The 24,162-nt window shown below is 51.1% G+C and overlaps 3 non-coding genes across 3 annotated transcripts; all 3 read right to left on the bottom strand.

Moving 5' to 3' along the window:
* Positions 1–8,724: 8,724 nt before the first annotated feature.
* On the bottom strand, positions 8,725–8,797 carry Trnak-cuu (transfer RNA lysine (anticodon CUU)). Its single transcript has one exon. It is a non-coding gene; the product is annotated as a tRNA-Lys (tRNA).
* A 2,930-nt stretch (positions 8,798–11,727) lies between these two features.
* On the bottom strand, positions 11,728–11,800 carry Trnak-cuu (transfer RNA lysine (anticodon CUU)). Its single transcript has one exon. It is a non-coding gene; the product is annotated as a tRNA-Lys (tRNA).
* An 8,705-nt stretch (positions 11,801–20,505) lies between these two features.
* Trnar-ucg (transfer RNA arginine (anticodon UCG)) lies at positions 20,506–20,578 on the bottom strand. Its single transcript has one exon. It is a non-coding gene; the product is annotated as a tRNA-Arg (tRNA).
* Positions 20,579–24,162: the final 3,584 nt, after the last annotated feature.

Here is a 24,162-nt window from a genome sequence, read left to right on the forward strand (position 1 = left end):
AGGGCTTGGGGAGGTGATCAAGACAGAGTCCCTACGGGGGGTAAGAAGGGAGATGGGGGCTGCAGGGAAGTATTGGCGGAGGAGCAAGGTCAGGTTGCGGGCCTCCAGGAGAGAGGGATCAGGACGGGAGAGGAGATACTTGTAGGAGGGGGAGTTAGAAGAGGAAGTAGAGGGGGCTGGAGGGGAGACATCCATGGCATCTAGGGGTGGGGGAGGGGGAAGATGCTGGGACTTCTTGGGTGCAGAGGAGGCGGGGGTGCCACTGGGACGCTTAACAGCGGGGACAGGATGGGAGGAGGCGTGGGGCACAGGAGTGACGGGGAGATGACGGGAAGCGGCAGGTCCCGGTGTCGGTGCTGGTGCTGGTGCTGCTGTTGGTGCTGCTGTTGGTGCTGCTGCTGGTTGTGGCGCTGCTGCAGGTGGTGGTGCTGGCGCCGGCGATGGTGCGGCATGGGTCGTAGCCCGACGAGACACAACCCTGGCAGGGGCCGCATGAGTGGTGTGGGGGAGTGGGGGAAAGGGGTCGTGTGTGGAGGCTTGGGGAGAAGGAGCAGGGGATGGGGCGACAAAGGGAGCTGGGGTGGGAAGGGTGAGGAGGGGCGGGATATAGTAGGACGGGGGCGACTGAGCACACCAAGTAAGAGTAGTGGCAGCGAGGGAGGGCGTCGTATAGACGATGGCGGTGGTAGTGGCGGTGGTGGTGGGGGTGGTCATGATGGCAGTAAGGAAAACTGGAAACACAGAAAAGAAGAATGGGGACAGACAAGGGACAAAGTCAGGAACAGATTACAGATGACAGATGAGAGACGTCGAGGAGCGAAAGGATGAAGGCAAAGACGAAGACGAGAATAGCGACGACAACGAAAGCAGGAGAGGAAGACGAAGCACTGGGTCCTGGCGGCGGCGGCGGCGGCGGCGGCGGCGGGGGCCGGAAGCTGCGGCGGCGGCGGCGGCGGCGGCGGCGGCGCGGGCCGGAAGCTGCGGCGGCGGCGGCGGCGGCGGCGGCTGGGTCCGGAAGCTGCGGCTGGGTCCGGCGACGACTGCTACTGCAAAACTGGCGGCACTGGAAACTGCTGCTGCTGCTGCTGCTGCTGCTGGCGGTTCCGGAACTGCGACTGCGACTGCGACTGCGACTGCGACTGCGACTTCTGCGAAGCCCTAGCACTTCGATACGTAGCAGTACTCTGCAAGGTATCGAAGGGCGGAACTCTTCCGAGGTCCGCCGAAGAATGTGTGGCCGTACTTTTTTTTTTTTTTTTTTCCTTTATTGTGATTTTAATACCTGTGACAAACAGGTAGGCCGGCAGCGGACCAAGTATGCCGCTCTTCGGCCTCAGAGTATACACAGAACAGAGATGAGTGAGATATAAAAACAATCAAGACGGCGGGGTACAAACAGTAGACAAAACAGAGTTAAAACGGAGTCGGTCACGTGCGTAGCACAATGGATAAAAGCGGAGAAACACGGTGCACAAACGCAGATGGCAGATGGCCACACGTGAACCAGCGGAGCACAAACGACGAAACACAAACACACTGCAGGAGAGTCGAGGCACAAACACATGCGATGGTCTTCGGCGTAGGACGATGAAAGTAACTGATGGAAGACAGCAGAGTCGTGGCCTGCCAAGGGGAAAAGGTGTGGGGAAGAGGAGAGAGAGGGGGAGGGGAAGATGCCAGTGGAGGAGAGGGATGGAGGAGAAGGGGGAGGGTAGGGGGAGTGGAAGCCCAAGGAGAAAGGGGAGGGGAGGGAGGGAGAGAAGGGAGAGAGGGTGCCCACAGGAAAAGGAGAGGAGAGGGAAGGTAAGGCTCAAAGTTGGTAGGAGGGGTAGATGGAGGGGAGGAGGGCATCATCAGGGAGGGGGAGTTGACGGAAGCCACCGAGGGAGAGGGTGTGGAGGGTGTAAAGATGGAGAGCAGGTGGGATATAGGAATGCAGGCGCGGCAGCGGGTTGGGGTGGGAGAGGATGGGAGAGACAAGAGGGTGTGGAGGATCAAGCTTGCGGGAGGTGTAGAGGATCCGTAACCGTTCGAGGAAAAGGAGGAGGTGCGGGAAGGGAATCAGGTCATAGAGGATCCGCGTGGGGGAAGGGAGACGGATGCGATAGGCGAGGCGGAGCGCATGGCGTTCTAGGATCTGAATGGACTTGTAGAAGGTAGGAGGGGCAGAGATCCAGGCGGGATGAGCATAGCAAAGGATAGGACGGATGAGGGACTTGTAGGTGTAGAGGATGGTGGAAGGGTCCAGACCCCATGTACGGCCAGAAAGGAGCTTAAGGAGGCGGAGGCGGGAGCGTGCCTTGGCTTGGATCGTCCGGAGATGTGGGTTCCAGGAGAGGCGACGGTCGAGGGTGACACCAAGGTACTTGAGAGTAGGTGTGAGGGTGATGGGACGGCCATAAATAGTAAGATAGAAATCAAGGAGACGGAAGGAACGAGTGGTTTTGCCTACAATGATCGCCTGGGTCTTGGAAGGATTGACCTTGAGCAACCACTGGTTACACCAAGTGGTGAACCGGTCAAGATAGGATTGGAGAAGGTGCTGGGAGCGTTGCAGGGTGGGAGCGAGGGCAAGGAAGGCAGTGTCATCGGCGTACTGGAGAAGGTGTAGGGGAGGTGCAGGTGGAGGCATGTCTGCCGTGTAAAGGAGGTAGAGAAGAGGGGAAAGGACGGAACCTTGGGGCACACCGGCGGAGGGGTAGAAGGTGTAGGAATCAGTGTTGTGGATGGTGACATAGGAAGGACGGTGGGAAAGGAAGGAAGCGACCAGACGGACATAGTTGAGAGGAAGAGCAAAGGTTTGGAGCTTGAAAAGGAGACCGGAATGCCACACACGGTCATATGCGCGTTCGAGGTCGAGGGAAAGGAAGATGGCGGAACGACGGGAATTGAGTTGTTCGGAGAGGAGGTGAGTGAGGTGAAGGAGGAGGTCATCGGCTGAGAAGGACGGCCGAAAGCCACATTGGGTAGGGGGGAGGAGGCGGTGTTGGTGAAGGTGCTTGTGTAGGCGGCGGGTAAGAATGGATTCCAGGACCTTGCTGAAGACCGAGGTAAGGCTGATGGGACGGTAGGAGGAGACAGCGGAAGGCGGTTTGTCGGGCTTGAGGAACATCAGGATCCGGGAGGTTTTCCACAGGTCGGGGTAGTAGCCGGTGGACAGGACCACATTGTAGAGCCTGGCCAATGTGGAGAGGAAGGAGGCAGGAGCTTCACGGAGGTGACGGTAAGTAACACGATCGTGACCGGGAGCAGTGTTGCGTTTAGGGCGAAGTGTAGCAATGATATCTTGAGTGGTGATTGGGGTATTTAGTTCTGTGTGTGTGATGTTGTCCAAGTACTGGAAGCCAGGAGCAAGCGGGGGGACAGAGGTATCAGTTCGATCACGGACATCAGGAAAGAGGGAATAATCGAACTGGGGATCGTCAGGGATGGTAAGGATATCGGAGAGGTAGGAGGCGAAATGGTTGGCCTTACTAAGGGCATCAGGGAAGGGGTGGTCATCATGAAGGAGAGGGTAGTAGGGAGAGGGTTTAGATCCGGTAAGGCGGCGGAAGGCTGACCAGTACTTGGACGAGTTGATAGGTAAGGTGGCATTAAGACGGGTGCATGTCTGTCGCCAGTCCCGGCGTTTCTTTGCCGTGAGTAAGTTCCTGATGTGTCGCTGTAGTTGCCGGTGGCGTCGTAGTGTGTCCTGGTCACGTGTGTGAAGGAAGGCACGGTAGAGCCGGCGGGATTCACGCAGGAGAAGGACGGCCTGTGGGGGTAAGGTGGGGCGGTGCGGATGGATGGCAATGGTAGGGACGTGGGCCTCCACGGCCTCAGACAAGGTCTGCTGGAGAAAGGAGGCAGCACGGGTAACGTCATCAGGTTGGTGGTAGGTGAGGGGGTGGCTATCGATCTGGAGAGCAAGGGAGTCCCGGTAGGCATTCCAGTTGGCACGGGAGTAGTCATGGACATATTTCGGGGGAGGGTCATGGCGCGGGTCGGGACGGGGGCGACGACCGTCTGATACAGTGAGGAGGACAGGGAGATGGTCACTGCCAATGGGATCAAGGACGTCCACCGCTATGCGGCCAAGCAGGGTGGGGGAGGCTAGGACGACATCGGGAGTGGTATTGGATTCAGGGCGGGTGTGTTGGGGAATTGGAAGGACGTCGCCTTGGAGGGTGGCAAGGAACCGATGCCACCGCCGTAACTGGGCGGCAGAACGACTATGGATGTTAAGGTCGGCGGCGATCACGTAGGAGGAGAAGGTACGGTCGATGTGGGAAAGGAAGTCGAAAGGAATAGGTGCAGCGGGGCGGACATAGATGGTGGCACAGGTAAGGGTAAGGCCGGGGAAGAAGAGACTAAGGATCAAGTGTTCCGTGGGGTCAGGAAGGAGGGGTTTGAGCCGGACAGGGATCTGGCGGTGGTGGCCAATGGCAACTCCGCCACGCGCTATCTGGAGTGGATTGTCAGACCGGTGAAGGAGGTAGGGCGAGGTGTGGACGGTGTGGTGGGGCTGAAGAAAGGTTTCGTTCAGAAGGAAGGCATCCACACGGTGGGTCGTAAGGGTATGCATAAGGAGGTGCTTGTTGGTGGGAAGGGAGCGGATGTTATTGAACAGGATACGGTGCTGTCGTGCCATAATGGGAATTTAAACGAGGGTGTCGAGACGGGAGAAGGTGAAATGGGCCTGGTTGTGGGAATAGGTGGCGTAGGTGTTGAGGTGGAACACGGAACGGGCAGCGAGGGAAATCTGGTGGAGGGTGTGGGGACGCTGAAAGGGATGGACGTTCTGGAGCACTATTGTGACGAACCTGATGATGTCCTCTGCGGTGGGGGGAGGACGGAGGGAATTGCCAGGAGGGGTGGGGTCATCCAAAGGGCGGAGAGGAACAGTGAGTTCAGGAGCGGATGGAGGAGGTCGAGCCTTGCATTTCTGGGAGTAGGTAGGGTGTTGGAGGTTGCAGGTATTGCAGGAGGGAGGAGACTGAAGGTTGGGGCACTGCCGGAGGAAGTGCGCTTGCTTACAATGCGGGCAGACTGGGGCCTCGCGGCACTCTGATGTTGGGTGTGCGTTATAACGCAGACACCTCTGGCAGCGAATGGATTGTGGTGGGGAGCGGGAGGGGTCAACCTTATACCGGCGGTGGAAGAGGAGGGCACCCTCCTTAAGGAGATGGTCGATGGAGGGAGCGTGTTCGGAGAAAACTCGCATAAGGCGAGTGGGGCCCGCAGAGTTGAAAATGCGGCGAACAGCTCGCACCTCCAGGTACGGGTGGGCCTTCAACTCCGCCAGCACCTCTTCCTCCGTGATCGTCGGGCTAAGCCGAGTGATCACGGCGGTGAGGGTCGGCGGGCGACGTGGGGGTTGGGGTTGACGGGGGGAGGAAGGGGAAGGAGCAGGGGCAAGGGAGGCATTAGGTCCAAATCGGGTGAGAGGAATTCGGGAGAGGATGTCGGAGTGTAGGGTAGGGCTTGGGGAGGTGATCAAGACAGAGTCCCTACGGGGGGTAAGAAGGGAGATGGGGGCTGCAGGGAAGTATTGGCGGAGGAGCAAGGTCAGGTTGCGGGCCTCCAGGAGAGAGGGATCAGGACGGGAGAGGAGATACCTGTAGGAGGGGGAGTTAGAAGAGGAAGTAGAGGGGGCTGGAGGGGAGACATCCATGGCATCTAGGGGTGGGGGAGGGGGAAGATGCTGGGACTTCTTGGGTGCAGAGGAGGCGGGGGTGCCACTGGGACGCTTAACAGCGGGGACAGGATGGGAGGAGGTGTGGGGCACAGGAGTGACGGGGAGATGACGGGAAGCGGCAGGTCCCGGTGTCGGTGCTGGTGCTGGTGCTGCTGTTGGTGCTGCTGTTGGTGCTGCTGCTGGTTGTGGCGCTGCTGCAGGTGGTGGTGCTGGCGCCGGCGATGGTGCGGCATGGGTCGTAGCCCGACGAGATACAACCCTGGCAGGGGCCGCATGAGTGGTGTGGGGGAGTGGGGGAAAGGGGTCGTGTGTGGAGGCTTGGGGAGAAGGAGCAGGGGATGGGGCGACAAAGGGAGCTGGGGTGGGAAGGGTGAGGAGGGGCGGGATATAGTAGGACGGGGGCGACTGAGCACACCAAGTAAGAGTAGTGGCAGCGAGGGAGGGCGTCGTATAGACGATGGCGGTGGTAGTGGCGGTGGTGGTGGGGGTGGTCATGATGGCAGTAAGGAAAACTGGAAACACAGAAAAGAAGAATGGGGACAGACAAGGGACAAAGTCAGGAACAGATTACAGATGACAGATGAGAGACGTCGAGGAGCGAAAGGATGAAGGCAAAGACGAAGACGAGAAAAGCGACGACAACGAAAGCAGGAGAGGAAGACGAAGCACTGGGTCCTGGCGGCGGCGGCGGCGGCGGCGGCGGCGGGGGCCGGAAGCTGCGGCGGCGGCGGCGGCGGCGGCGGGGGCCGGAAGCTGCGGCGGCGGCGGCGGCGGCGGCGGCTGGGTCCGGAAGCTGCGGCTGGGTCCGGCGACGACTGCTACTGCAAAACTGGCGGCACTGGAAACTGCTGCTGCTGCTGCTGCTGCTGCTGGCGGTTCCGGAACTGCGACTGCGACTGCGACTGCGACTGCGACTGCGACTTCTGCGAAGCCCTAACACTTCGATACGTAGCAGTACTCTGCAAGGTATCGAAAGGCGGAACTCTTCCGAGGTCCGCCGAAGAATGTGCCGTACCGCTTTGGCAAATGCTTTATCAGCGCCATTCGCCTTAATCACATCTGAGAGTAATTCTTAATAAAACGCCTCTCGCTAATTGTTCGCCATCACAGATACTGTTTGCTATACGGCCATGACGCGCAACTGATTTCCAAAATTCGTCTTCCTCCTGTAAGGATGGAACTCACGACTCCTGGTTTACTAGACCAGTGCTCTACCACTGAGCTAAAGAGGCGCGGCCTAGCGGAACTTTTGCGTACTTCGCCGCACGGTCGTCTGAATCATCAGACTTCAGCTGACAACACTTCATATTTTTGACTAATATTAGCAGCTATGGCGACCCATTACTGCTTGGCTACACATCTGACACGTAGCCGATGTTCTCTCCAAACAAAATCACCTGCACTTCAGAACATGACTTTCACATGTCTACAAAATCACCTTCACCTTCAAATACAGTTTTCTTGCGACTGATTGAGACGTAGGCAAATTTTAAAGTTGCTATTTCCATTACATCACGTTAATCAGAAAATCGGTAATTTACATCTGCAGCGGAGAAAAATTCCGTTCCGCCCAGCGTAGGGCTCGAACCCACGAACCTATGATTAATAGTCTCATGCTCTACTGACTGAGCTAGCCGTGCTGCCTCGTTGGGTACCTGCTGGGTAGCAGATCACACAGTACTCGTTTGGGTTGGTTGGTCCCATACAGAATCTCTCCATGCTGCCTAATGTTTTCCTAACGTCACACTCGTCACGTACTTCACTTTTATTTCATAATCATTTCTGAGAGGTAAAGGATTTGCATGACATTCTGCAGAGCTAGCGGCGTCAAAATTAACACACATACTTGATGTGACTCAAACGCCGAACGAGTTACTTCCCGACGTTGTTTTAGATGTGCAAGTGCCAGTCAAAACTCGCGGTCAGGGCACTCTGCCGAACATTTCGCTAGTTAACACCGGTCTTGTTGTGTGTGTTTCAGGCTCAAGACCATCTCCAAGCACAGAATGGTCAACAGCAACATTCAGACGGTTTCGTACTGCTCAATTGATACATTAAAACGGTATGTTTGTTTTTCAGAACTGGAAAAACACCACCGTGACGGGATTCGAACCTGCAATCTTCGGATCCGAAGTCCGACGCCTTATCCATTAGGCCACACGGTCACTGACGACCAAGCACAACTTATATACGACTCATATCGAAACGCTCACGCCCCTGAGGAATTGTGTTTTCGTTCCACACAGCCGCTGCCCCTTACTCTTTCCCACCCATTCGTTACATTCAACCTCTTACGAGACCGACCAAACATAGACAGGAAAACAAGACCACACACTTTGCGCATTCGGAATCGATGGCCATTTGCTACTTCTGCAGAAGCGGCGGCGGCGACGACGACGACGAAGTCGACGACGACCGCGAGAGGCTCTGAGATTTGTGAGAAATACATCTATAAAATATAATTAAGACTGCCTCGTCCCACCTTATGCCGTACCGCTTTGGCAAATTCTTTATCTGTGCCATTCGCCTTAATCACATCTGAGAGTAATTCTTAATAATACGCCTGTCGCTAATTGTTCCTCATCACAGATACTGTTTGCTATACGGCCACGATACGCAACTGATTTCCAAGATTCGTCTTCCTCCTGTGAGGATGGAACTCACGAACCCTGGTTTACTAGACCAATGCTCTACCACTGAGCTAAACAGGCGCCGCCTAGCGGCACTTTTGCGTACTTCGTCCGTACGGTCGTCTGAAACATCAGACTTCAGTTAACTACACTTCATATTTTCGACTAATATTTGCAGCTATGGCGACCCATTACTGCTTGGCTACACATCTGACACGTAGCGGATTTCTCACCAAACAAATTTACCTGCACGTCAGAACATGACTTTCACACATGTCTACAAAATCACCTTCATCTTCAAATACAGTTTTCTTGCGACTGATGGAGACGTAGGCAAATTTTAAAGTTGCTATTTCCATTACATCACGTTAATCAGAAAATCGGTAATTTAAATCTGCAGCGGAAAAAATTCCGTTCCGTCCAGCATAGGGCTCGAACCCACGACCCTGTGAATAAGAGTCTCATGCTCTACCGACTGAGCTAGCCGTGCTGCCTCGTTGGATACCTGCTGGGTAGCAGATCACACAGTACTCGTTTGGGTTGGGTGGTCCCATACAGAATCTCTCCATGCTTCCTAATGTTTTCCTAACGTCACACTCGTCACGTACTTCACTTTTATTTCATAATCATTTCTGAGAGGTAAAGGAATTGCATGACAATCTGCAGAGCTAGCGGCGTCAAAATTAACACACATACTTGATGTGACTAAAAAGCCGAACGAGTTACTTTCCGACGTTGTTTTAGATGTGCAAGTGTAAGTCAAAACTCGCAGTGAGGGCACTCTGCCGACCATTTCGCTAGTTAACACCGGTCTTGTTGTGTGTGTTTCAGGCTCAAGACCATCTCCAAGCACAGAATGGTCAACAGCAACATTCAGACGGTTTCGTACTGCTCAATTGCTACATTAAAACGGTATGTTTGTCTTTCAGAACTGGAAAAACACGACCATTATGGGATTCGAACCTGCAATCTTCGGATCCGAAGTCCGACGCCTTATCCATTAGGCCACACGGTCACTGACGACCAAGCACAACTTATATACGACCCATATCGAAACGCTCACGCCCCTGAGGAATTGTGTTTTCGTTCCACACAGCCGCTGCCCCTTACTCTTTCCCACCCATTCGTTACATTCAACCTCTTCCGAGACCGACCAAACATAGACAGGAAAACAAGACCACACACTTTGCGCATTCTGAATCGATGGCAAGGGTGTCCCTTGCCGCATTTGCTACGATGGCCATTTGCTACTTCTGCAGAAGCGGCGGCGGCGGCGGCGACGACGACGACGACGAAGTCGACGACGACCGTGAGAGGCTCTGAGATTTGTAAGAAATACATCTATAAAATATAATTAAGACTGCCTCGTCCCACCTTATGCCGTACTGCTTTGGCAAATGCTTTATCTGCGCCATTCGCCTTAGTCACATCTGAGAGTAATTCTTAATAATGCGCCTGTCGCTAATTTTTTCTCATCACAGATACTCTTTGCTATACGGTCATGACGCACAACTGATTTCCAAAATTCGTCTTCTTCCAGTGAGGATGGAACTCACGTTCTTGGTTTACTAGACCAATGCTCTACCACTGAGCTAAACAGGCGCCGCTTAGCGGCACTTTTGCGTACTTCGTCCGTACGATCGTCTGAAACATCAGACTTCAGCTAACAACACTTCATATTTTCGACTAATATTTGCAGCTATGGCGACCCATTACTGCTTGGCTACACATCTGACACGTAGCGGATTTCTCTCCAAACAAATTTACCTGCACTTCAGAACATGACTTTCACACATGTCTACAAAATCACCTTCATCTTCAAATACAGTTTTCTTGCGACTGATGGAGACGTAGGCAAATTTTAAAGTTGCTATTTCCATTACATCACGTTAATCAGAAAATCGGTAATTTAAATCTGCAGCGGAAAAAAATTCCGTCCCGTCCAGCATAGGGCTCGAACCCACGACCCTGTGAACAAGAGTCTCAGGCTCTACCGACTGAGCTAGCCGTGCTGCCTCGTTGGATACCTGCTGGGTAGCAGATCACACAGTACTCGTTTGGGTTGGGTGGTCCCATACAGAATCTCTCCATGCTTCCTAAGGTTTTCCTAACGTCACACTCGTCACGTACTTCACTTTTATTTCATAATCATTTCTGAGAGGTAAAGGATTTGCATGACATTCTGCAGAGCTAGCGGCGTCAAAATTAACACACATACTTGATGTGACTCAAACGCCGAACGAGTTACTTCCCGACGTTGTTTTAGATGTGCAAGTGCCAGTCAAAACTCGCGGTCAGGGCACTCTGCCGAACATTTCGCTAGTTAACACCGGTCTTGTTGTGTGTGTTTCAGGCTCAAGACCATCTCCAAGCACAGAATGGTCAACAGCAACATTCAGACGGTTTCGTACTGCTCAATTGATACATTAAAACGGTATGTTTGTTTTTCAGAACTGGAAAAACACCACCGTGACGGGATTCGAACCTGCAATCTTCGGATCCGAAGTCCGACGCCTTATCCATTAGGCCACACGGTCACTGACGACCAAGCACAACTTATATACGACTCATATCGAAACGCTCACGCCCCTGAGGAATTGTGTTTTCGTTCCACACAGCCGCTGCCCCTTACTCTTTCCCACCCATTCGTTACATTCAACCTCTTACGAGACCGACCAAACATAGACAGGAAAACAAGACCACACACTTTGCGCATTCGGAATCGATGGCCATTTGCTACTTCTGCAGAAGCGGCGGCGGCGACGACGACGACGAAGTCGACGACGACCGCGAGAGGCTCTGAGATTTGTGAGAAATATATCTATAAAATATAATTAAGACTCCCTCGTCCCACCTTATGCCGTACCGCTTTGGCAAATTCTTTATCTGTGCCATTCGCCTTAATCACATCTGAGAGTAATTCTTAATAATACGCCTGTCGCTAATTGTTCCTCATCACAGATACTGTTTGCTATACGGCCACGATACGCAACTGATTTCCAAGATTCGTCTTCCTCCTGTGAGGATGGAACTCACGAACCCTGGTTTACTAGACCAATGCTCTACCACTGAGCTAAACAGGCGCCGCCTAGCGGCACTTTTGCGTACTTCGTCCGTACGGTCGTCTGAAACATCAGACTTCAGTTAACAACACTTCATATTTTCGACTAATATTTGCAGCTATGGCGACCCATTACTGCTTGGCTACACATCTGACACGTAGCGGATTTCTCTCCAAACAAATTTACCTGCACTTCAGAACATGACTTTCACACATGTCTACAAAATCACCTTCATCTTCAAATACAGTTTTCTTGCGACTGATGGAGACGTAGGCAAATTTTAAAGTTGCTATTTCCATTACATCACGTTAATCAGAAAATCGGTAATTTAAATCTGCAGCGGAAAAAAATTCCGTTCCGTCCAGCATAGGGCTTGAACCCACGACCCTGTGAATAAGAGTCTCATGCTCTACCGACTGAGCTAGCCGTGCTGCCTCGTTGGATACCTGCTGGGTAGCAGATCACACAGTACTCGTTTGGGTTGGGTGGTCCCATACAGAATCTCTCCATGCTTCCTAATGTTTTCCTAACGTCACACTCGTCACGTACTTCACTTTTATTTCATAATCATTTCTGAAAGGTAAAGGATTTGCATGACATTCTGCAGAGCTAGCGGCGTCAAAATTAACACACATACTTGACGTGACTCAAAAGCCGAACGAGTTACTTTCCGACGTTGTTTTAGATGTGCAAGTGCCAGTCAAACCTCGCAGTGAGGGCACTCTGCCGACCATTTCGCTAGTTAACACCGGTCTTTTTGTGTGTGTGTTTCAAGCTCAAGATCATCTCCAAGCATAAAGCGACATTCAGACGATTTCGTACCGCACAATTGCTACATTAAAACGGTATGTTTCTCTTTCAGATCTGGAAAAACACGACCGTGACAGGATTCGAACCTGCAATCTTCGGATCCGAAGTCCGACGCCTTATCCATTTTTTTTTTTATTATCAGATTGACTTTGTATATTTCACGAGAATTCAGACAACCATATTCAAATCATCATTTAATATTAGCTGCAAAAAGAAAATCAACAAATTAGTTGAAACACAAATAAAACATTACTTCTGAAGGGGAAGACCAACCCGTTATCCCACCCGTATGAATTTTGGGTATATACACTCCAGGAAATTGAAATAAAAACACCGTGAATTCATTTTCCCAGGAAGGGGAAACGTTATTGACATATTCCTGGGGTCAGATACATCACATGATCACACTGACAGAACCACAGGCACATAGACACAGGCAACAGAGCATGCACAATGTTGGCACTAGTACAGTGTATATCCACCTTTCGCAGCAATGCAGCTGCTATTCTCCCATCGAGAAGATCGTAGAGATGCTGGATGTAGTCCTGTGGAACGGCTTGCCATGCCATTTCCACCTGGCGCCTCAGTTGGACCAGCGTTCGTGCTGGACGTGCAGACCGCGTCAGACTACGCTTCATCCAGTCCCAAACATGCTCAATGGGGGACAGATCCGGAGATCTTGCTGGCCAGGGTAGTTGATGTACACCTCCTAGAGCACGATGGGTGGCTCGGGATACATGCGGACGTGCATTGTCCTGTTGGAACAGCAAGTTCCCTTGCCGGTCTAGGAATGGTAGAACGATGGGTTCGATGACGGTTTGGATGTACCGTGCACTATTCAGTGTCCCCTCGACGATCACCAGAGGTGTACGGCCAGTGTAGGAGATCGCTCCCCACACCATGATGCCGGATGTTGGCCCTGTGTGCCTCGGTCGTATGCAGTCCTGATTGTGGCGCTCCCCTGCACGGCGCCAAACACGCATACGACCATCATTGGCACCAAGGCAGAAGCGACTCTCATCGCTGAAGACGACACGTCTCCATTCGTTCCTCCATTCACGCCTGTCGCGACACCCCTGGAGGCGGGCTGTACGATGTTGGGGCGTGAGCGGAAGACGGCCTAACGGTGTGCGGGACCGTAGCCCAGCTTCATGGAGACGGTTGCGAATGGTCCTCGCCGATACCCCAGGAACAACATTGTCCCTAATTTGCTGGGAAGTGGCGGTGCGGTCCCCTACGGCACTGCGTAGGATCCTACGGTCTTGGCGTGCATCCGTGCGTCGCTGCGGTCCGGTCCCAGGTCGACGGGCTCGTGCACCTTCCGCCGACCACTGGCGACAACATCGATGTACTGTGGAGACCTCACGCCCCACGTGTTGAGCAATTTGGCGGTACGTCCACCCGGCCTCCCGCATGCCCACTATACGCCCTCGCTCAAAGTCCGTCAAGTGCACATACGGTTCACGTCCACGCTGTCGCGGCATGCTACCAGTGTTAAAGACTGCGATGGAGCTCCGTATGTTACGGCAAACTGGCTGACACTGACGGCGGCGGTGCACAAGTGCTGCGCAGCTAGCGCCATTCGACGGCCAACACCGCGGTTCCTGGAGTGTCCGCTGTGCCGTGCGTGTGATCATTGCTTCTACAGCCCTCTCGCAGTGTCCGGAGCAAGTATGGTGGGTCTGACACACCGGTGTCAATGTGTTCTTTTTTCCATTTCCAGGAGTGTATATATATATACATGCCAAAAAAAAATAAGAAGAAATACAACAAGGGAGGGGACTCAAGCTCAGGGAAGAAACAGGAATCACAGGGGAACTTAACCAACACCTTGACGGTTAAACACAAGAAAAAGCATATTCGCAAAAAGCGTTCGGTATTGTGGTAACCACTGCCATTTCCAATGCGCAGTTGACAAATAATGATGAAAAACGCGGGGATCTGGGTCATTACCGCCTTCAATGACGTAGTGGACATAGTAACCCAAGAGCCAGACAATCGTGTTCGTTTTCGTCTGAGGAAAATAAGAGATGTCCGGATGTAAGAAGATGTCGTCTGGGAATGCGGTTTCAGGCCCTCTAACAAGAAAAGCTAATTGACGGCGGACCCAGAGCCAATGATCCCGTCCGCAAGCAACTAGCCTGTGAAGTAAGGTGTCAGTTTCATGACATTCCTTACACTGATCAGTTGGACGAAGGCCAATACGAAAAAGACGATCACAAGTAGGTATCAGACGGTAAATGACCTTATACCACGTTGAAACAATCTCCATCGGCAAAATGGGAAGACTAAGATGAGACCAGACCGTTTTCCATGAAGTTTATGGGGAAGCAAGTTCAACAGAAGAAGGGAAACATGCTGTATCCCAACGGATTTGTAGCATGTTGGTAGTAATATGCGTCATAGAAAGTATATCAGCACCCAGAATACCAACAAGTACAAAGTTTTCACGAATGTGCCGCAATTTAGGATTAATCCGTCCAACATCAACAGGAGGGGTCAGACTGGCCGGCCGGAGGCGGGAAAGTAAACGAGAGGTGACTGAATGCGGAGCCCGCGTACAGGTTAAAACATTGCGGCGGGCAAATAAGATGAACGTCTTCACTTTGATATCTGAAAGACCCAATCCTCCAAGCTTCCGGACACGGAAGACATGGCGGCGCCACAGAAATCGACTAGACAGCTGTTTCAGCCTGCGGGCCATCATCGCGGGAAGCGGGAAGACCTGCGCAACGTAGTACATTTTACTGAAGACATAGGTCTCTAAAACCCGTGCCTTGTGAAGGAGGATAAGGGAACGGCGGTCATGTTCAAGGATCGCCCCGTGAACACGACTCGTAACCTCACGCCAATTTAGTGCCGCCATTTTGATCGGATTACGATCCACTATGATCCCCAAGGTCTTATGGCGATCGACAACCGTCGCCCAAGGAATGACGACATGATCAAAGCCTCTCAACGGCAGGAACGTGCATTTGCGATCATTAATGCGAGCACCAGCAAGACCACAAAATGAATCCAAGGTATCCTTAAGCCGCGGTATGTCCTCGGCATGTCGTACTAAAACCATGACGTCATCGGCGTATGCACGGACTGCAAAAATTTCCCCCAATATATTCCAGCCACGTAATTGCATGGTGAGATGGCGAAGTAAGGGCTCTAAGGATAGAACAAAAAGTGACATGGATAAGGGGCTTCCCTGGGGTAACCCCCGTCTGATCGATATCCGGGGGGTAGGGTGACCGTTCACAATCACCGAGACACTGATACCGGTAAAAAGATTAGTTAAGACTTGTCGAGCATCATTATTAAAGCCGACAGCGGTGAGCACTCTCGATAAAAAATCATGGCTGACGCGATCGAACGCTTTTTGGAAATCAAGAAAAAGCAAAGCCCCTGGGATATTAGCGGCAGCCGCCACCGAGATTACATCGCGACATTCGAGAACGGAAGTCAGTATCGTGCGTCCAGGCACACAGCTTTGGTGGGCGGCAATAATGGTATCGAGCAGCTTAGAGAGACGGATATTAATTGCTCGAGCGACAAGTTTATAATCAAAGTTAAGGAGAGTAATAGGACGGAGGGAATCAATTGCAGGTCGACCTGTGGATTTCGGGAGGAGGACCATTCTGCCTTCCTGAAAAGGAGCAGGAAGTGAGACTCCCCGCATCACTTCATTTACCATTGACGTTAAGGTGTCACCAATGAGCGGCCAAAATTGAACATAGAACTCCTTAGGAACACCATCTAATCCAGGCGACTTGCGGGACTGCGCTCCTGCAACAACATCATATATGTCATCCTTCTGAAAGGGACGCAGAAAGGCGTCGTTTAATTGAGGAGTAACGACGCGAGGCAGCAAGGAGGTAAAGTCGTCAAGAGAAGTTTTCGCCGGGACATGAGTATCGTACAGATCAGTAAAATAGGTGTAAATGAAGTCAGAAATGTCACGGTGAGAGGTGAACACGCGGCCGTCAGCGGTTGTGAGGGAGGCAAGGCACCCACGTTTCCGGCGCGACCGTAAACGGACTAGATGGTAGAGTGACGTCAGTTCCTCTTGTAGAAGGGAACGTGGTTGAGACCTCGTCCGCAGGCCCTCCATTTGAATGCGTTTGAGCTGCAGCAATTTGGCTTTGATGCGCTGTATATCAGTAACCCGGAGGGGAGCATGCGTAGCACTATCGTACAGTTGACGTAAGACAGAATAGTAAAATTCTTGCGTTCGTCGATCTTCTGCCACCTTCGCAGCCCCAAAACGCATGAGAGCACTACAGATGTGTGGTTTTGCATACAGTGTCCACCATGCCACGATAGACGGGTACCGGTCCATAGTACGAGAACGAGTCCAAATGTCCTCCAGGACGATACCAAGGGAGGTATCTTGCAAATACGCGATATTGAGCATCCAAGGAGGACGAAACAATTTTACCGGTTGTCGCTCGTAATTAAACGTAACGGCTACAGCGCAATGATCAGTAAAACAGGCTGGTATCACATCAACAGCCAGAAGTTGCCCACACAAGGAATCGGAAATTTAAAAGCGATCGAGGCGACTGCTAGACGTGGGAGTAAAGTAGGTATGTCGCACAAGTGTAGGATAGCGAGAAACCCACACGTCACGCAGGTGCAAGGAGCGCACAAGGTCATCGAGTTCTTTACTGAAATTAAAATTAGGAGACTGATCTACCGGCCGTAGAACACAATTGAAGTCCCCACCTAAAATTATCTTTGTCGGGGATTTTCGAAGCAGGTAAATGACTTCTTCTTTATAGAAACTCGAACGTGCCGTAGTACAACCCGAACCAGAAGGGGCATAAAGAAGGAGTAAACTGAGATCATAAAACGTGCACCCGATCCCCTTCCACTGTCGAGTACTTCGAAATTCATCAACGGAATGCCTTCTCTATAAAACAAGGCAGTGCCCGTAGAAAGTTCGGAAGCGACATTAAAAAACGTCGATAACCCAGGAATGGAAAACTGGTCGAATAGGACTTCCTGTAAAAAAACAACATCTGCCCCAGACTGACAGATAAACTGTCGCAAAGCGGCGAGCCGAAGCTCAGAACATATTCTGTTAATATTCAGAGTAAGAAATGTATATGCTTGCATGGAACTTCAACCCAGAAAGAAGAACAAAGATCGGTAGAGAGCCGTCAGCTGACGGAGCAACATACAAGTAATCATACCAGAAACAAGCGCTGAACCACAGAGAGAAAAACTACGAAACAGAACCCTCATCTTCCCACTGCTTTTTCTTCGGCCGTGACGCGGCTCTCTGTGGCTGTTTACGGATTCGACTGCGGCTCCGCGGTGCCGACGCTGCAGCGTTCGGCTGCGTGGGAGCATCATGTAGACATTCCGTGTCAGATTGCGGGAGAGAGGCCTCTACATCCCACTCGTCCGCAGACATGGGTTCACGGTGGGACAGTTGGTGAATAACAACGGGATCCACTGGCTCTGGAGAATCAATCAGTTGTTTGATGGGAGGAGGCTGTGACCCAGAGGGGGCGACAGAAATTCCAGAAGGGGGATGCGAAACAGAGTCAATAGGAGAAGTGTCAGAGAGAACCGGAGAAGACACGTGGCAACCAGAAGCAGGTTCCGTCACGGGCGCCTCCAAAGAGGCTGCCGCGGCAGCAGGAACAACGTCAGATAAGGTGTCAGGGAGCTTCTGCAAAGGCGTGATAGCACCTGTGGCGTCCTCATCCACGAATTCCGACTGAGAAAGAGAGTCCTTTACCGGAGGCCCATCGGAAGGGCGAGCCAATAAGGAAGATTCATCAGCCGCATCATCCTGTGTTCGCCGACGCTTGTTGTGAGAAATCAGCGCGGGCACATCGGAATTAAGGGCAGCAGCATCCCTACTCAAGGACAACGGGGGAAAATCACGGTCGTTGTTGGGCAACGGATCACTGCGTCCCTCAGTAACAGTGAGCGATTCAGTCCGAGATCCTTGCGGGAGAAGATCAGCTAAAGTAAATTTTTTACGCTGTTCGTATGTAGGTCTTAATACCACCACACGCCGCGGACAATTAGTACGGAAATGACCAGTTTCATTACAATAATAACATGTTCCTTCCTGGCCACTGTACGTGATATGGACCCTATAACCACATACCTGTAGGTGAGAAGGAATAGGTTTTTTGACCACCATTTCCACCGACCGAATACCACTATATACCTGTAAGCGGTGCTGAGCAGACCAGCGTTCCTTTCGAATATGGCGTACGTCCCCATAAGGAAGCAAAACGGACTTCAGAAAACAGTCGTCAACCTCGGGCGGAAGGTTAAATATCCGAACATTCGTATATATCACTTCTGCATTTGCCAAGAGAACCATACTAGTGGAACCATCACGGTGCTTAAAGGGTACCTGAGAACCATGACGAGAAAGTAGCCTATCAACCTGGAGCGGGTCAAGAAACTTAACAAAAAACACATATAATTCGCTGTCGAAATATGCGGTATGCACCTGATCAGTAGTGACCTTAACTGTAACCAGTCATGTATCTCCAAAGAACCGGGCTGGACGTGACGCGTGGATTTGTCAAAGGTAAAACTGACTGTACCTGTACGCGGAACTTTCGTGGGAACCATGGTGGACATCACGGCGAGAGACGACGCCGCGACAGGAAGGGCCGCACGAACACCAAACACCAGGCGACAACCAGCGATGCGACGCGCACGGAGACCAACACGGCACTAAACTGACAGGAGGAAAACACGCTGCGCTATGGTAGAGGCGGAACTAAAAGCACGACCTAGTCGCCCGACGCGTGAAGCGAGAATGTGTTTATTTCTGGAGGCGCTGCGTATCGATCCCAGTACCTCTCGCACGCTAAGCGAGCGCTCTACCATCTGAGCTACGCCCCCCCCCCCCCCCCTTCATTAGGCCACACGGTCACTGACGACGAAGTATAACTTATATACGACTCATCTCAAAACGCTCACACCCCCTGAGGAATTGTGTTTTCGTTCCACACAGCCGCTGCCCCTTACTCTTTCCCACCCATTCGTTACATTCAACCTCGTACGAGGCCGACAAACATAGACAGGAAAACAAGACCACACACTTTGCACATTCGGAATCGATGGCAGGATGACCCTCGCCGCATTTGCTACGATAGCCATTTGCTACTTCTGCAGAAGCGGCAGCGGCGACGACGACGACGACCGCGAGAGGCTCAGAGATTTGTGAGAAACACATCTATAAAATGTAATTCAGACTGCCTCGTCCCACATTATGCTGTACCGCTTTGGCAAATGCTTTATCTGCGCCATTCGCCTTAATCACGAGTAAATCATAATAAAACGCCTGTCACTAATTGTTCGTCATCACAGATAGTGTTTGCTATACGGCCATGAAGCGCAACTGATTTCCAAAATTCGTATTTCTCCTGTGAGGATGGAACTCACGACCCCTGGTTTACTAGACCAGTGCTCTACCACTGAGCTAATGAGGCGCCGCCTAGCGGGACTTTTGCGTACTTCGTCCGTACGGTCGTCTGAATCATCAGACTTCAGCTGACAACACTCAATATTTTCGACTAATATTTGCAGCTATGGCGACCCATTCCTGCTTGGCTACACATCTGACACTTAGCCGATGTTCTCTCCAAACAAAACCACCTGTACTTCATAACATGACTTTCACACATGTCTACAAAATCACCTTCATCTTCAAATACAGTTTTCTTGCGACTGATGGAGACGTAGGCAAATTTTAAAGTTGCTATTTCCATTACATCACGTTAATCAGAAAATCGGTAACTTACATCTGCAGCGGAAAAAAAATCCGTTCCGCCCAGCTTAGGGCTCGAACCCACAACCCGGTGATTAAGAGTCTCATGCTCTACCGACTGAGCTAGCCGTGCTGCCTCGTTGGATATCTGCTGGGTAGCAGATCACACAGTACTCGTTTGGGTTGGTTGGTCCTATACAGAATCTCTTCATGCTGCCTAATGTTTTCCTAACATCACACTCGTCACGTACTTCACTTTTATTTCATAATCATTTCTGAGAGGTAAAGGAATTGCATGACAATCTGCAGAGCTAGCGGCGTCAATATTAGCACACATACTTGACGTGACTCAAAAGCCGAACGAGTTACTTTCCGACGTTGTTTTAGATGTGTAAGTGCCAGTCAAACCTCGCGGTGAGGGCACTCTGCCGACCATTTCGCTAGTTAACACCGGTCTTGTTGTGTGTGCTTCAAGCTCAAGATCATTTCCAAGCATAAAATGGTCAACAGCAACATTCAGACAGTTTCGTACTGCACAATTGCTACATTAAAACGGTATGTTTCTCTTTCAGAACTGGAAAAACACGACCAAGACAGGATTCGAACCCGCAATCTTCGGATCCGAAGTCCGACGCCTTATCCATTAGGCCACACGGTCACTGACGACCAAGTATAACTTATATACGACTCATCTCGAAACGCTCACACCCCCTGAGGGATTGTGTTTCCGTTCCACACAGCCGCTGTCCCTTACTGTTTCCCACCCATTCGTTACATTCAACTTCTTACGAGACAGACCAAACATAGACAGGAAAACAAGACCACGTACTTTGCACATTCGGAATCGATGGCAGGGTGTCCCTCGCCGCATTTGCTACGATGGCCATTTGCTACTACTGCAGAAGCGGCGGCCACGACGACGACGACGACGACGACGACGACGACGATCGCGAGAGGCTCAGAGATTTGTGAGAAATACATCTATAAAATGTAATACAGTCTGCCTCGTCCCACCTTATGCCGTACCGCTTTGGCAAATGCTTTATCTGCGCCATTCGCCTTAATCACATCTGAGAGTAATTCTTAATAAAATGCCTGTCGCTAATTGTCCGTCATCGCAGATACTGTTTGCTACACTGCCACGACGCGAAACTGATTTCCAAAATTCGTCTTCCTCCTCTGAGGATGGAACTTACGACCCCTGGTTTACTACACCAGTGCTCTACCACTTTTTTTTTATTATTATGGGACTAGAACCCACAATCTCCGGTTTAGGAGACCGATGCCTTATCCATTTTTTTTTTCTTACGACCCCTGGTTTATTAGACCAGTGCTCTACCACTTTTTTTCCCTTTTTTTCTCTTGTCTTTTTTGTTTTTTTGTTGATTTATTTCTTATTCTTTATATTTTTTTTAGACCAGTGGTGTACAAGACAAATGCTCCACCCCTTTGTTTCTTTTTTTACCATTTTTTGTTTCGTTTTCGTGTGCCATTGTTTAAATGTTAGGGGTGGCAATCAGATTCAGGCCTGCGGAAACAAAGCGGGCAGGTGTCGAAACCCAAGGCCTGGCCTCGATGATTCCACCGTCCTGTTTCCGAATGGCACCTGTAAAACGGCGTCTTACTTTCCCCTACTGTCTCGGTTCTTGGTCTTACTTTTGTTTTTCTTGTTCGCCCTAAAGGTCCACGTAAACTTCAGTCCAGGTGTAGAGAATAATTTTACATAAAGGCGGCAAAACCAGCTACAGTATAAAAGAAATCGGCTCACACAGGCGACCTTAGCCAACACCCTCCCTTTCAAATGTCAGGCTAAGCATATTTGCAAAATCTTTACGGAGTCCTGGCAAGCGCAATCGGTTCCAGTAAGCAGTAAGGATGTACTGCCGAAACGTTAGGTGTTCATCCTCTTCATGACAACTATTGACAAAGTGTACGAAGTGTCCAAGCAACCACATAACGGTATTGAGCTTCGTTCACGGATAAAAGGAAGAATCGGGCCGTACGATGATGTCAATGGTATAAGATGTTTCGGCAGTCCTAGTGACAAAAGCCAGTTGTTTCCTGAGCCAAAGCCAATTAGCAAGGTGCCCACTGCAGGTGAATCGATGCTCAAGTGTGTCCAGGAGACCACACCGAGTGCAGTTGTCCGTGTCAGAAAGACCAATACGGTGCAGTCGTACGTTGGTGGGGACCAAACCATTAACTACCCTACACCATGTGGACGCCACAGCCATTGAGTGGATCGGCAGACTAACATTCTTCCAGACGTTCCTCCAGGACACTGATGGAGACGCCAGTTCGATTGGATTGGGACCAGCCAGCCCCTCACAACGGGCAATCAAGCTCTTGGTCGTTGGCACCGGTCGTCGCAAGAAGACGTCACCGAGGTAACTAACCGCAATTTAAAATTTCCGGACGTGTTCCAACTTAAAATTGAGGCGACCAACGTCGACAGGTGGAGCAAGGCTCTTCGGACGCAGAACAGTAAAAAGTCTGGATGTAATTGAAGTCACTTCTTGCGTAACAATGAGACTCGTACGGCAGACGTACAAGGCAGATGCCTTGCGAGTAATGTCAGTGAGGCCCAAGCCTCCGGAGATACGCGGTTTCGTCATAATCTCGTAACGCAACTTGAATAGATGACCCTTCCATATAAACCTGCTACGCAATTGGCGCAACCTTTTCGCCACCATAATGGGAAGTGGGAACAGCTGAGCAATATAATAGGCTTTACATAACACGTACGTGTCTAAAATTCTGACTTTTTGCAAAATGGTAGCAGAGCGCTGCTCATGGACCATCAGAGCCCCCTGTATCTTCTCGGTGACAGATTTCCAATTAAGAGCCGCCATTTTTATAGGACACCGATCAATGCTAATCCCCAATGACGTATGGCGATCGACAAAAGTGGCCCAAGGGACACCAGCATCGCGAAACCCTCGAATATCAAGGAATTTACATTTACCCTGATTGAGACGCGCTCCAGAGACACAACAGTATGCATCAACTACCCCTTTCAACAATGTGATATCATCACGTTGACGGAGGAGAACGACGACATCGTCCGCGTACGCCTTAACAGTGAACTTCCCACCAGAGAGGGTCATACCCTGAAGCTTGGAAGCAAGAGTCCGAAGCAGCGGTTCCAGGGACAATATGAATAGAGACATAGAGAGCGGACTACCCTGAGGTACCCCTCGGCGGGTAGCAATGGGCGGCGTCAGCTGCCCATTGACTGACACCCGAGCAGTTATTCCCCTATACAAATTACCAAGAACACCACGTGATGAAGTGTTAAAACCTATTGTATCTAAAACACGATTTAAAAACACATGACTGACGTGATCAAAAGCCTTGTAAAAATCGAGGAAAGCAAAGGCACAATGAACGTTTGTAACCGCCGCAACCGAGACAACATCCCGATATTCGGCTACTGGGGTCAGAATAGATCTACCAGCGAAACAACATTGATGTGCACCAATCACACTCCGAAGCAGAGAAGACAATCGACTATTGAGCGCTCTAGCAGCTGTCTTGTAATCAAAGTTCAGCAATGTGAGCGGACGAAGATTGGCAGTAGATAAACGACCAGTGGACTTCGTTATTAAAACAATTTTCCCTACTTTAAAATCGGCTGGCACATCCATCCCCCTGACAATCTCATTTAAAATCTGCGTAAAAGTTCCACCCAAAAGAGGCCAAAAACGGAGATAAAATTCTTTAGGCAGGCCGTCTGGACCCGGCGATTTACCGGACGGAGAGCGAGCAATAAAACCGAAAACATCATCTACCTGGAACTCCCGGAGAAAGTCGCCGTTCGCGTCAGGCGTGATCGTCGCAGGAAGATCCTCAAGGCCATCATCAGAAAGTGACGCACCAGAATCATCGGCAGAATGGAGACTAGCGTAATACTGATGAAGAGCACGCGTCATATCCTCCTGTGCAATAAGCTGTCGTCCATCATCCACCATAAGAGAAGAGATGAAGGTGCGACGACGTCGAGCCTGATGCCGCAGCAGGTGGTACAAAGAAGTCAGTTCACCTTCAACAAGAGAGTGAGGTTTCGACTTTACTCGCAGACCATCCAACTGTCGTCGTTTGAGGGTCAAGAGCTTTGCTTTAATACGACGAACATCATGGATCCGCAGAGGAGAAAGACCCGCCGCGTCATACAGTTTACGCAGGACAGAGTAGTAAAATTCATACGTGTTCTTAAAATCACGCGCCCTTGCGGCACAGTAA

This window comes from Schistocerca gregaria, chromosome 3 (genome assembly GCF_023897955.1).
Source record: "Schistocerca gregaria isolate iqSchGreg1 chromosome 3, iqSchGreg1.2, whole genome shotgun sequence".
In the NCBI taxonomy this organism is placed as follows: Eukaryota; Metazoa; Arthropoda; class Insecta; order Orthoptera; family Acrididae; genus Schistocerca; species Schistocerca gregaria.